Source organism: Schistocerca nitens, chromosome 3, assembly GCF_023898315.1.
Source record: "Schistocerca nitens isolate TAMUIC-IGC-003100 chromosome 3, iqSchNite1.1, whole genome shotgun sequence".
Classification (NCBI taxonomy): domain Eukaryota; kingdom Metazoa; phylum Arthropoda; class Insecta; order Orthoptera; family Acrididae; genus Schistocerca; species Schistocerca nitens.
The window spans coordinates 894669715-894683206 of record NC_064616.1 but is presented as its reverse complement, the minus strand read 5'-3'; the positions used below and the strand labels follow the sequence as shown (position 1 = coordinate 894683206).

Sequence of the window (13492 nt, the reverse complement as noted above, 5' to 3'; positions counted from 1 at the left end):
CACTGTGGCCTCCCAAATAATTTCAGTTGACGAGGCTGCCCAACAAGGGCTACACAGTGAGAACTCCCTTATCCTCGACTTGAATTCCTGTGTAAAATCTTTCACCGACAAAGCAGTGTATGATCATTATATATCTTCTTACAAGGAACTATACTATTGACTCGTGATAATAGAAACCCCAAATATTCGTATCTGTACTCAGATCAAACATACTACATCAAAACTTTCACGAGACACCAGCTTCTTACGTTATAAATTAATTCCAGTCCCACTTCATACCGGAAGTGTTCAAGCCAAGTTCTTTCGTGTTGCAAGCACTCAAGATTAGAATAAATTGCCCCTTAACATCAGATTGCACATTTTCTCCTATTCAGAATTACATCCATCCCTTTACTTCCCACTCACACCATACGTGCTATTACGTCCAGTGCCAATATACGAGGGGTGTTCAATAACTAACACAACACAATTTTTTCCTGAAATCGGGTTGGTTTCATTCAGGATTCCAGTACACCATATTTTTCCCCGCTCTTTTGGCTGCAAAATGCTACATTTCAGCATAATCTCCGTTTAAGTGCGACGGCCTTACGCCATCTTACTGTGAGGACCTGTATGCCAGCACGGTACCACTCTACTGGTCGATATCGCAGCTAACGTCTTGCTGCACCAGTAACATCCCCAACATGCACGTACTGCTTCCTGCGAAGTCCATCCTTCATTGGGCATACAGATCGAAGTCGGAAGCTGCGTGATCCAGGCCGTAGGGTGGATGAGGAAGAATAGTCCTGTGAAGTTTTATGAGCTCCTTTTGGCTGCCCAGACTTGTGTGAGCCCTCACGTTGCCATCTATAAGGAGAAGTTCGTTTGCTTTTTTGTTGCGACAAACACGCTGAAGTCGTTTCTTTCATTTACTGCGTGTAGCGCAATACACTTCAGAGTTGATCGCTGCACCATGTGGGAGGACATCAAACAGATTACTCCCTTCACAGTCCCAGAAGACCGTCGCCATGACTTCAGCGACTGAGGGTGCGGCTTTGAACTTTTTCTTAGGAGAAAAGGGGGTGTGGTGCCATTCCATGGATTGCCGTTTTGTTTCCGGTTCGAAGTGATGAACTCATTTTTCATCGCCTCGACGAAAAATTGTTACAATCAGCCTCGTATCGTACAAGCAATTCCGCACAGATAGTCATTTGATGCTCTTTACGGTCTTCTGTTAGGTGGCGAGGAACCCGGGCATACATTTGAGTACCACAACTGGTGAACGAGTGTGTCAGCACTACCAACAGAGACGTCCAGTTGTGCAGCGAGGTGTTTGTGATCCGTCGATCACCTCGAATGAGAGTGTCCGCACGTTCCAGCACCGGGAGTCACAGTTGTGTGAAGCTGAACTGACAGGTTTGCGGGACCTTGTTGCAATGATGATAGACGCCTCACCGAATGACTCACCGTGCTTTTGTTCACTGCCATGTCTCCGTAGACATTTTGCTGGCGCTTATGAATATGTGCGATGCTCTGGTTTTCCGCCAAGGCAAATTCAATGACAGCTCTCTGCTTGGAACGCACGTCCGTTACAGACACCGTTTTGAAGTTTACGTATAGCGACGACACATATCGGAAATTCATGAAACCGCAGGGGCAAAAGCGGGAATATTCCACGATGTCCTACAACAAATTCCGCATTTTTTCAACCGAAACTGGCCAAGGAAAGAAATGTGTTGCATTACTTACTGAACGCCCCACATACTTACAGAAGGTCTTCGGCATGCTTCTTTCCAACTTTTGATCTTATTATTATTGTTACAGTCTAAGTAAGATGGCTACTATACTATGATTAATTTATAATCTATCATGTCACCATCATCATATAGAATCAGTGAGAAATTTGTTTTAGCTGAACTTTGTCCTTCACAGTGTCCTATTTTACGTGAACATATGCATAAATACTCAGCAAGCCACTGTGAAGTGCATAGCAGAGTACACGTAGCACCCGTATTATCAGTTTCGTTTCCTATTTCATTTGAGTTTTGAGTGAGGGAAGAATGACTGTCTACAAGACTCCGTACGCTCCCTAACCTCTCTTTCTTATTTTCGCGATCGCTACGCGAGATATAGGTTGGTGGGAGCATAATGGTCGCAGACCCATCTTCCGAATATAGATTCTCTAAATTTAGCCAACAGACATTCGCGAGAACTTCATACTCTTTCTTCCAAGGATTCCCATATAAATTCTCCGAGCACTTCTGTTAGACTTTGATATGGGCTATACCGACCGTCTCTGAATTCGTTCTATGTCTGTTGTCGTGCCTCCTTGATAAGGACTCGAAAGACTGGAACAAGAATCGTTCACATTACCGGCTTGTATGGATTTTCTTTATGGATACGCCACACTTTTCCACGATCCTTCCAACAATCCCAAGTCTTCCATCCTCATTTCCTAATAATAATTTGACGTGACGTCCCGTTTCATTTTGCTTCTCAACTTTATCCCTAAATACTTATATGATGTTAACAACTATGCTTGTAGTCAGTTATTGTACCTTTCTTATACGCATTATCTTACGTTTATCTACATTTCAGGAGAGTTGGCACTCATTACACCAAGAGGAAATGTTGTCCAAACCTTTCTGCAATTCCTTACTATCGTCCTACGATGATACTTTCCTGTACACAACTACATCATCATGCTGCTAATCCTATCTGAAAAATCGATATTTAAAACGTTATACGTCTTATTATGCTCCCTTGAGGCACACCCGATGCTACTTTCGCTTCTGTTGAATATTCGTCGTTCAGTATAACATACTGGGTTCTATTAGTCAAATAATCCTCTAGCCAATCACTTTTCTTTTCTTTTAGTTCCTGGTAGAATATTCCTTACCTCAAAACTGTCAGCATACCTTCTTCTACTTCTTTTCTCGCCTATTTTTCCTTCAGTGGTATGTTTTGCAAACAGTTTTGCTTTAGAACGAGTCCGATTCAGTTCGCTTTTCTCTTCGTGATACACTTCTTGAGATTATTTGTTTCCTTCACGCTTTTGAACATTTTGCTATTCGTCACTCCGTCTGCCACTTAAATTTCCTCCATTCTTCTCCAGTCGAGCGTGGTGGCGCAGTCGATAAGACACTAGACCCGCTTCCGAGAGGATAAGTTCGATTCCCGTTCGCCCATCCTGCTTTAGGTTTTTGGTGATTTCGATAAATCGATTCAGCAATATAACGGGATAGATTTTTGGACGCTGAGACGACCGATTTCCTTCCAGAGCCTCCCATGAGCTCCTTCTGCAATTACCCAGTCGTCGACTGAACGTTAAGCTATAATCTTCCTTCTCCATTCTATTCCTCCCACGACCACTTCTGAAAGCTCTCCAAACATGTCTTCTCCTTCTCTCTTAATGTCCAATCTTCTTAATCGTATGTCATCATATTACAAAAAAGCGCTCTGGGAATATTTTTCTTGCCTCAATTTCTATGTATTGTCTTAAGATGTCATGAAAACCTAAGTGTCTGCACATTCTGACCGTAAGATACCTGAACTAATATAAAAGAGAACTAAAAGGTAACCGCGCGACCGCTACCGTCGCAGGTTCGAATCCTGCCTCGGTCATGGATGTGTGTCATGTCCTTAGGTTAGTTAGGTTTAGATAGTTCTAAGTTCTAGGGGACTGATGACCTCAGATGTTCAAGTCCCATAGTGCTCAGAGCCATGTCAACCATTTGAACTAAAAGGTAAATAAGCGAATAAAAAAATTGTCTGGAAATTGTTTGTTACAAAACAAACACCAATAGAACAATTGCTATTTGCACGTTTCCCCCATATATATTATCTCTAAACGCAATTTTTTTATTAACTTTGCCTCTTCGTCAATTTGCGCGAATTCTAAAACATGTACAACAAACAAACACTTACTCGTGAGCGGTGTACTTCAAATATAGATTATAATAACATAAAATATTAATTTTATTTAGAAATGTACCCCAAAACCCTTCAATGACCTCAGTGAATGGCTGTCAAGGGAACTGTGTACTATTAGGTCACCTAATTTTTTTCCGGACTTCAGTGACCATGCGACATGTATACTCTAAAGTCATACTTGAACGAAACCCAAAAACTAAAGTATATGGGTCAAATAAATGTCTCACAAGGAAGATGTATCTGCCTCTACCGAATGATTGGAGGGATGTGCCTCAGTAGTAATTCACATGATGGCAGTTCGAATGCTCTAGTCCAGCTATCCTCATTTACATTTCCTGATTTCCCTAAATCATTCCTACGAGATTGCACGACGGATTTCTTGTGCTCTGCCTTTTTTTTATTTTTTTTATGACTGCATTGTAGAGGGGACGGTAAACCCTTAATGTTCTGTCCTATTGAATGCAAACCGACATTTGTTCTAAAATACGTTTTACTCTGTTTTCCACTGTATCGCAGCGCTGCGTGGCAGGAAACTAACTGCGCGGTGGAGCCGGAGGGCTATCGTGTCCACACAGGCGACGCCAGCTGGTCTCGTATCAGCGTGCGTGGCCAGGTGCGCCAACGGCCGGCCCCACGGCGAGGGGGACTGTCGAGCGCGTACTCTTTATCCAGCCAGTGGTCACTCGAGGTGTGATTTTGAATTACTCAACAACAAAAAACCTCGCGTGCTCACTCGCACTGAACGTCTTGACGCATTACGCTGATAACCAAGTGACCGGAAAGCTCACGACTTAGGCAAACAGTAACCCAAATTCAGAATCTCGCTGTTCACTGTTGAATAATTCACTGCATACGAAAAAGATAATTTTTCCAGAGGATCGCTGTCCGCATGATATGGGAGCGATCATAAATAACACCAACTAATATCGCTTTGTAGCATATTGCTGCTGCAGTGTGACGCATGACTTCTTAGACAAACGCGGATGGAATTGCCGGGTGGCTTAACGATTAGTTTAACCACCAAGTCAGAATGAAAATTTTAATGGTTTACCACCGCCGTTTAGGAAAATTCTGAGTTGTTTAGTCCTTCCCATCTGAGAAAGACAATACGGAACGAGTGAAAACACAGAAATACGCAGGGCAGAGTCTATACGATTTGGCGAAAGATGGCACAAGTGGCGCTCACAAATGTGGAAAGTCGTCCCGTGGTTATTACGACACTGGGCTCATATAGTGGACGAACGCGGTTCAAATCCCCGTTCAGCTGTTTTGATTGAAGTTTTCCATGGCTTTTAATGATCACTTCAGGAAACATCCCAGATGGTTCCACGAAAGACATCGGGGCTGATTCTCATTCATCCGAGTCCATCCGGACTGTACTCCCATCGACGAGGGAAGACCCTTGACAGCAGCGCTCTTGCCAGATTTCAACCGCAGACTGCAAAAGGCTGACTGAAATTCATAGTTGATTAGAACTGCGGCAACAGAGAGAGACTGTCGCACAAACGTAAAAGAAATCGCTTTACGTGGTTGATCGTGGCGGACGAGCGAAGCAGTCCCACCAACTGTCACTATAGCGCTGAGTCTTTGATGACTTCCATACCTAAGGAAGTTAAATTCAAACCATCCTACATCTTCGGCAGACTGAAACGAGGTAATGATGGCAGGATGAAATCAGCCCACAGAAATTGGTTTCAGATCCACAGTGAGCAACGACTCATCGGATATGAATGCCGCCGCGCGGGATTAGCCTAGCGGTCTAGGGCGCTGAAGTAATGGACTGTGCGGCTGGTCCCGGCGGAGGTTCGAGTCCTCCCTCGGGCATGGGTGTGTGTGTGTCCTTAGGATAATTTAGTTTAAGTAATGTGTAAGCTTAGGGACTGATGACCTTAGCAGTTAAGTCCCATAAGATTTCACACACATTTGATATGAATGCTGCAATGCACGGTAACGTCGAGCAGTTGGGTAGACAAAGAGAAGACCAATGAGACTATATTCGCGCAATTTATGGGATGAACTTTGAGGTTCAAATAGTTCAAATGGCTCTGAGCACTATGGGACTCAACTGCTGTGGTCATCAGTCCCCTAGAACTTAGAACTACTTAAACCTAACTAACCTAAGGACATCACACACATCTATGCCCGAGGCAGGATTCGAACCTGCGACCGTAGCAGTCGCACGGTTCCGGACTGCTCGCCTAGAACCGCGAGACCACCGCGGCCGGCGAACTTTGCGGTGGGCGTTGTGTAGCTGTGCTTTCTGTTAGCGATGGGGCGCAGTGATAATATCCGTGCTGATGGCTTTAATCACTGTTTGATGGCACAGTTTAAGTTTTTCGGCCATTTCCGCAAACTACTCCAGATAATAGCAAAGACAAACGTATGAATATAAATAATTAACGAATGACGTCTACGTAGGGTGCATATTGTTCTCCATTACGATCAATTAAAACTACGTACAGCGTCAGGCACGAGACTGGTTCCACGAATATCATATGTGAGAAAGTGAACGCCATATAGGGCTGGAAAGATTTCTCGAAATCATGTTGCTTGCAGTTGTGAGGGATGCACATTTATTTCTAAGGAAGTTACACTGGCATAAAGACATTTAGGAAACTTTCCTTTCAATATTGCACTGACATTTGCTGAACAAAGTACCTTCGTGTTATATACCGTAATGAGAAGTTCTTGACACTGGGAGCGGAGAGTGTTACACTGAACGTAGACGTATCCTCAGACACAAGTAACTACTGACGCGCCCTATGAAAGTGGGACATGATCGTTGATGTTAATTTTATATACTAACGATCTAGCGGACAGCATCAGTTGCACTGTCAAGCAGTTAGCGGTGAGGATAAGTTATGTGACAAAGGTTGTAATAATATTCTCTCATATCTTGAGAGAAAAGACCGAACTTCGAGAAAAGACTGTTAACTAGCTCTTAAAGTAGGTATCGTAACGATATTAAATTCACGACAGATAAAGGTACTGTAGCTTTACACTATACTATTAATGAGACAAAGTTTGTATCCGTCATGTCATACAAATACATGGGAGTAACAACGTGTGCATATGTGTAGAGGAACAATCAAACAGCATATTTCCAGGTAAAAAGAAGGACTGTGTGGAAGTAAAGTTAGCTTAGGGTTTAAAAATGGTTCAAATGGCTCTGAGCACTATGGGACTTAACATCTGAGGTCATCAGTCCCGTAGACTTAGAACTACTTAAACCTAACTAACCTATGGACATCACACACATCCATGCCCGAAGCAGGATTCGAACCTGCGACCGTAGCAGCAGCACGGTTCCGGACTGAAGCGCCTAGAACCGCTCGGGCACAGCGGCCGGCGCTTCGGGTTTACTTTTCCCTCAACCAAGAGGTTGTCACAAGTTCGGATTGAGCAACAATAGGGAAATAAATCAATAATGCCCTTTAAAACTACATCATTTCAGAATTTGCCTTAATCCATTTACGGAAACCCCGGAAAAACTACATGAAATGGTTGGAACGCGAGTTTAGTCTCTAAACCCCCTGTGCCATCTAACTCGCTCTAACGGTGGCTTCGATTCCCTGGTAGACTATCGGAAAACTGCTGCTTTCCCAACGAAAAGATTGGTTATCAGACACTTGCAGAGTGTATGCAGGAATCTTGGTAAAGTATGAACAGCTCATATCAACTTTGACCAATAGAAGCTATTGAGCGTCTACAGAGAATGGCAGTGCAAGTGGTCACGTGTGTTTGACTGCTGAGAGAGTATGGCAAAAATGTTTCAAGGTATCAATCGGCAGACACTTGAAGACATTCTGTTGATAACCCGCGAAAGCCTTCTTATAAAATGATAGGTATTTCAGGATGGAATAGACGAATAATCTTTAGCGTTTTACGTATCGTTTCCGCAGTCGCCGACAGATTTAATACTGTACATTGCATTTCTGTTACGTAGAGCCCGCATTCGTGGTCGTGCGGTAGCGTTCTCGCTTCCCACGCCCGGGTTCCCGGGTTCGATCCCCGGCGGGGTCAGGGATTTTCTCTGCCTCGTGATGGCTGGGTGTTGTGTGATGTCCTTAGGTTAGTTAGGTTTAAGTAGTTCTAAGTTCTAGGGGACTGATGACCATAGCTGTTAAGTCCCATAGTGCTCAGAGCCATTTGAACCATTTTTGTTACGTAGACCGGATGTTAAACCCTAATGTCCCTTCTCTCCTGCAAGACATGAGTGATATCCTTTGTTATTCATGATTTGTACACCTCTCACCACGGACAATTCAATAGCCGACGTCCTTTACTAACGACCCAGAGCAACGACATTTGCATAGAATTGTCAGTGGTAACAGACAAGCAACACTGTGTGAAATAACCACCGAAATCAACGTGGGACGTACGACGAACGTATTCGTTAGACAGTGAGGCGAAATTTGGTATTAACAGACTATGGCAGCAGACGACAGACGCGGGTGCCTTTGCTAACAGTACGACATCGCCTGCAGTGCCTCTCCTGGACTCGTGATCAAATCGGTTGGACCCTGGACGATTGGAGCCGTGCCTGGTCAGATGAGTCCCGATTTCAGTTGTTAAGAACTGATGGAATTGTTCGATTGTGGCACAGATCGCACGAGCCATGACCCAGAGTGCCAATGAGCGAGCTGGTAGTGGCTCCATAATGGTGTAGGCTGTCTTTGCGTGGAATGGACTGGGTCCCATGGTCGAAATGGTTATGTTCGGCTACTTGGAAACCATTTGTAACCATTCATGGACTTAATGTTCCCAAAAACGATTGAATTTTTATGGATGTCAGTGCGCCATGTCACCGAGCCACAATTGTGCGAAGAACATTCCGGAAAATTCGAACGAATGATTTGGTCACCTAGATCGCCCGACATGAATCCCATCGAACATTTATGGGACGTAATCCGCAGGTCAGTTCGTGCACAAAATTCTGCACCGGGAATACTTCCGCAATTATGGGCCTCTGTAGAGGTAGTATGGCTCAGTTTTCTGCAGGGGACTTCCAAAGATTTGTTGAGTCCACGCCACGTCGAGTTGCCGCACCACTTCTGGCGAAAGGAGATCCAACACGATACTAGGAGGTATCCCATGGCTTTTGTCACAGAATTACAGATGCATTGCACTTGTGTTCACTTCATTATGACGGCGGCGTTGGAGAACCATGCTGACCCATGACGTCTTAAGCATCGCCCACAACTCACAGAGATCAGTCCAAGGTAGACGGAGGTAGTCACATCTCCTCGCTGGTGGCGCTGATATTTTTAAAAAGATTGAGAGGGCTGCAAAAGCGGAATCGTGTCTGAAGGGCTGCAAAAGCAATATCGTGTCTGTAGAATTCTAACCTTACAACCTTTCTGAAAGTGATGGGCTGATGCGTTCATTTGCGAGAGGTACAGGTCGCACCTTTTTTGTGCTGTAGGTGATTAAATGGCTGCATGTAATCGGACCGTAATGTTGCTTTGTCGCCGGTGAGAGGCTATGGCAGATGTAACAAAGGCTCCATTTGATACAATGTAAACACCGCCCCTCTCATCCACCGCACCCTCCCCCTCGCTACAGACACAAACACTTGGAAATTCCACGTGCCTGTAAGGTAAGGTGCAATAATGGCAAGTGAGGTACCCTATCTGTCCGCGATCAAATGCTTTGATATCAGGCACCTTGCTCATCTCGTGTGTCATTCCAACAGCTGGTACAAGACCAAACGAAATCCAGTCACTTGACACACTCAGTCCGCATCTCGTGGTCGTGCGGTAGCGTTCTCGCTTCCCACGCCCGGGTTCCCGGGGTCGATTCCCGGCGGGGTCAGGGATTTTCTCTGCCTCGTGATGGCTGGGTGTTGTGTGATGTCCTTAGGTTAGTTAGGTTTAAGTAGTTCTAAGTTCTAGGGGACTGATGACCATAGATGTTAAGTCCCATAGTGCTCAGAGCCATTTGAACCATTTGACACACTCAACTATTTCATTATAGTGGAGATTCCAAATTAAATCCCTCATGAGTGTAATACGTACTATGTACATCTGATTTGTACGTATCGCTGGATGAACACTGGGGCACCGAGAAGTACACTCCTGGAAATTGAAATAAGAACACCGTGAATTCATTGTCCCAGGAAGGGGAAACTTTATTGACACATTCCTGGGGTCAGATACATCACATGATCACACTGACAGAACCACAGGCACATAGACACAGGCAACAGAGCATGCACAATGTCGGCACTAGTACAGTGTATATCCACCTTTCGCAGCAATGCAGGCTGCTATTCTCCCATGGAGACGATCGTAGAGATGCTGGATGTAGTCCTGTGGAACGGCTTGCCATGCCATTTCCACCTGGCGCCTCAGTTGGACCAGCGTTCGTGCTGGACGTGCAGACCGCGTGAGACGACGCTTCATCCAGTCCCAAACATGCTCAATGGGGGACAGATCCGGAGATCTTGCTGGCCAGGCTAGTTGACTTACACCTTCTAGAGCACGTTGGGTGGCACGGGATACATGCGGACGTGCATTGTCCTGTTGGAACAGCAAGTTCCCTTGCCGGTCTAGGAATGGTAGAACGATGGGTTCGATGACGGTTTGGATGTACCGTGCACTATTCAGTGTCCCCTCGACGATCACCAGTGGTGTACGGCCAGTGTAGGAGATCGCTCCCCTCACCATGATGCCGGGTGTTGGCCCTGTGTGCCTCGGTCGTATGCAGTCCTGATTGTGGCGCTCACCTGCACGGCGCCAAACACGCATACGACCATCATTGGCACCAAGGCAGAAGCGACTCTCATCGCTAAAGACGACACGTCTCCATTCGTCCCTCCATTCACGCCTGTCGCGACACCACTGGAGGCGGGCTGCACGATGTTGGGGCGTGAGCGGAAGACGGCCTAACGGTGTGTGGGACCGCAGCCCAGCTTCATGGAGACGGTTGCGAATGGTCCTCGCCGATACCCCAGGAGCAACAGTGTCCCTAATTTGCTGGGAAGTGGCGGTGCGGTCCCCTACGGCACTGCGTAGGATCCTACGGTCTTGGCGTGCATCCGTGCGTCGCTGCGGTCCGGTCCCAGGTCGACGGGCACGTGCACCTTCCGCCGACCACTGGCGACAACATCGATGTACTGTGGAGACCTCACGCCTCACGTGTTGAGCAATTCGGCGGTACGTCCACCCGGCCTCCCGCATGCCCACTATACGCCCTCGCTCAAAGTCCGTCAACTGCACATACGGTTCACGTCCACGCTGTCGCGGCATGCTACCAGTGTTAAAGACTGCGATGGAGCTCCGTATGCCACGGCAAACTGGCTGACACTGACGGCGGCGGTGCACAAATGCTGCGCAGCTAGCGCCATTCGACGGCCAACACCGCGGTTCCTGGTGTGTCCGCTGTGCCGTGCGTGTGATCATTGCTTGTACAGCCCTCTAGCAGTGTCCGGAGCAAGTATGGTGGGTCTGACACACCGGTGTCAATGTGTTCTTTTTTCCATTTCCAGGAGTGTATATTCGGCAGAAATGAAGCCAGGCATCTTCTGTCCCGATGGAAGGCCGCAGGAAGAGTGCAGAGGCCTGAAAGATATCCGTTTGTCGTCATATTCTTGAGGCTATTTGTAAGCACGATAAAGCTTGACCATAAGTAGAAACCGCTTGTTCGTTTTGTTACCTTGTCGCTGAACGTAACATGTGGATTTTTGGCAGCTGAAACACCTGTTTGTTATAGCGTTTTGTATCGATCAACTGCGCATTGAGATCGACACTTTCTCACTAGCTGTATCGGAGGAACGTGTGACTGCCTGCCATGACTCATAAAACAGTTTTTACTGCACCTCGGTATGACAATTCAAAACGCTGATCCTGAGCCAGTAATGTTTCCTTTCTTGGCCGAAGCTATAATCGTTTATTTGCAGCAGAATTAGTTACAACTGACGCAAAATTGTTTTCATTATTTTGGGGGATTCAGGTAGCAATCAGGAAGCACTGCCAAGCACGTGGTGGTCTATGCGAAGGGGGCATTGAAGAGGAGTGGAAGTATCAACCTCTACGACCGTGTTTTAGTGTTACCAACAACAGCACTGAACTTACAATTGAATCTTCTTACCAGGTACTTACGGGGCTTAAAGTGATTTAGCAGGCCACCATTCAAATACAGCACAATGGAACGAAACAAAACGAACTACAAAATTGGCTACTACTGCGCTTCAGTATTTTCTGAACAAAAATGGGCCGCAGTACACTTTTTTTTTCTTGTTGAGGACTAGAGATCGAGGTACCATGAAAAATTAACTTAAAATGTATGGTCTTCGGATAGGCTATATTGGAAGATATCGCAAATTTTCACAATGATCACTACTTAAAATGGAACTAAGAGCAGCCGGCCGCTGTGGCAGAGCGGTTCTAGGCGCTTCAGTTCGGAACCGCGCTGCTGTTACAGTCGCAGGTTCGAATCCTGCCTCGGGCATGGATGTATGTGAAGTCCTTAGGTTAGTTAGGTTTAAGTAGTTCTAAGTCTAGGGGACTGATGACCTCAGATGTTACGTCCCATAGTGCTTGGAGCCATTTGAACTAGAAGCATCATGGTACGTTGGTTACCCGAGGTGGATGACGCTACATTTACAGAAACGCACTCTTGAAATTGGACTGTAGCGAAGTATTACATGTAAACTGGATAAATTCTCTGCTATAATTCCCAAAATCGCGCCATTTTGTCTGACCAAGACAACTGGCAAACAGAGCGAGGGAAAAACGACTGTCTAAAACCCTCCGAACGAACCCTAATTTCTCTTATCTTCGTGGTTCTTAAGCGAAATGCACGTTGGCAGCAGTAGAATCGTTCTGCAGTCGGCCTCAGATGCCGGTTCTCTGAATTTCTGCAACAGTGCCTTGCGAAAAGAGCGTCATGTTCCCTCCAGGAATCCCATTTGAGTTCACGAAGTACCTCCGTAATACTTGTGTGCTGATCGGATCTACTGGTAACAAATCTAGCAGCACACCGCTGAATTGCTTCGATGTCTTCCTTTAAGCCGACCGCGTGTGTGGATCCCAAACACTCAATCAGGACTCAAGAATGAGTATTACTAGCGTTCTACACGGCGTCCGCTTTATGGGTGAGTTACACTTCCCCTAAATTTCCCCAATAAAACGAAGTCGAGGAGTCCCCTTCCATACTACCGACCTGACGTGTTCACTCTATTTCACATCGCTTTGCAGAGTTACGCCTAGATATTTAATCGACAGGAATGTGTAAAGCTACGCCCTGCTGATGCTGTATTCGAAAAGTTACAGAATTGTTTGTCCCACTTATCAGCATTAACTTACATTTATCTACGAGGGCTGTTCAGAAAGTAAGGTCCGATCGGGCGCGAAATGGAAACCACAGTTAAAATCCAATGAAGCGTTGGACATACTTGTTGGCCAGTGTCACTAATGTACCTGTCTATCGCGTCACGTCCCTCTTCTCAGTTCTAGTACACAATGAGCACGTAAAGATGTCTAGAAAACAGTGTCTCCTGCCAAGTATGAGGGGCTGGTGAGAGTTTTCGCCTGATGTTATGCAACTCACATAACTTAACTGCCACGCATTTCCTTCT

At 45.8% G+C, this 13492-nt stretch overlaps 1 protein-coding gene across 1 annotated transcript in view; it reads left to right on the top strand.

The window, feature by feature from the left end:
- Positions 1 to 13492, top strand: part of LOC126248952 (homeobox protein onecut) — a 618905-nt gene that overhangs the window by 60332 nt on the left and 545081 nt on the right. The gene's annotated exons all lie outside the window — the stretch shown is intronic.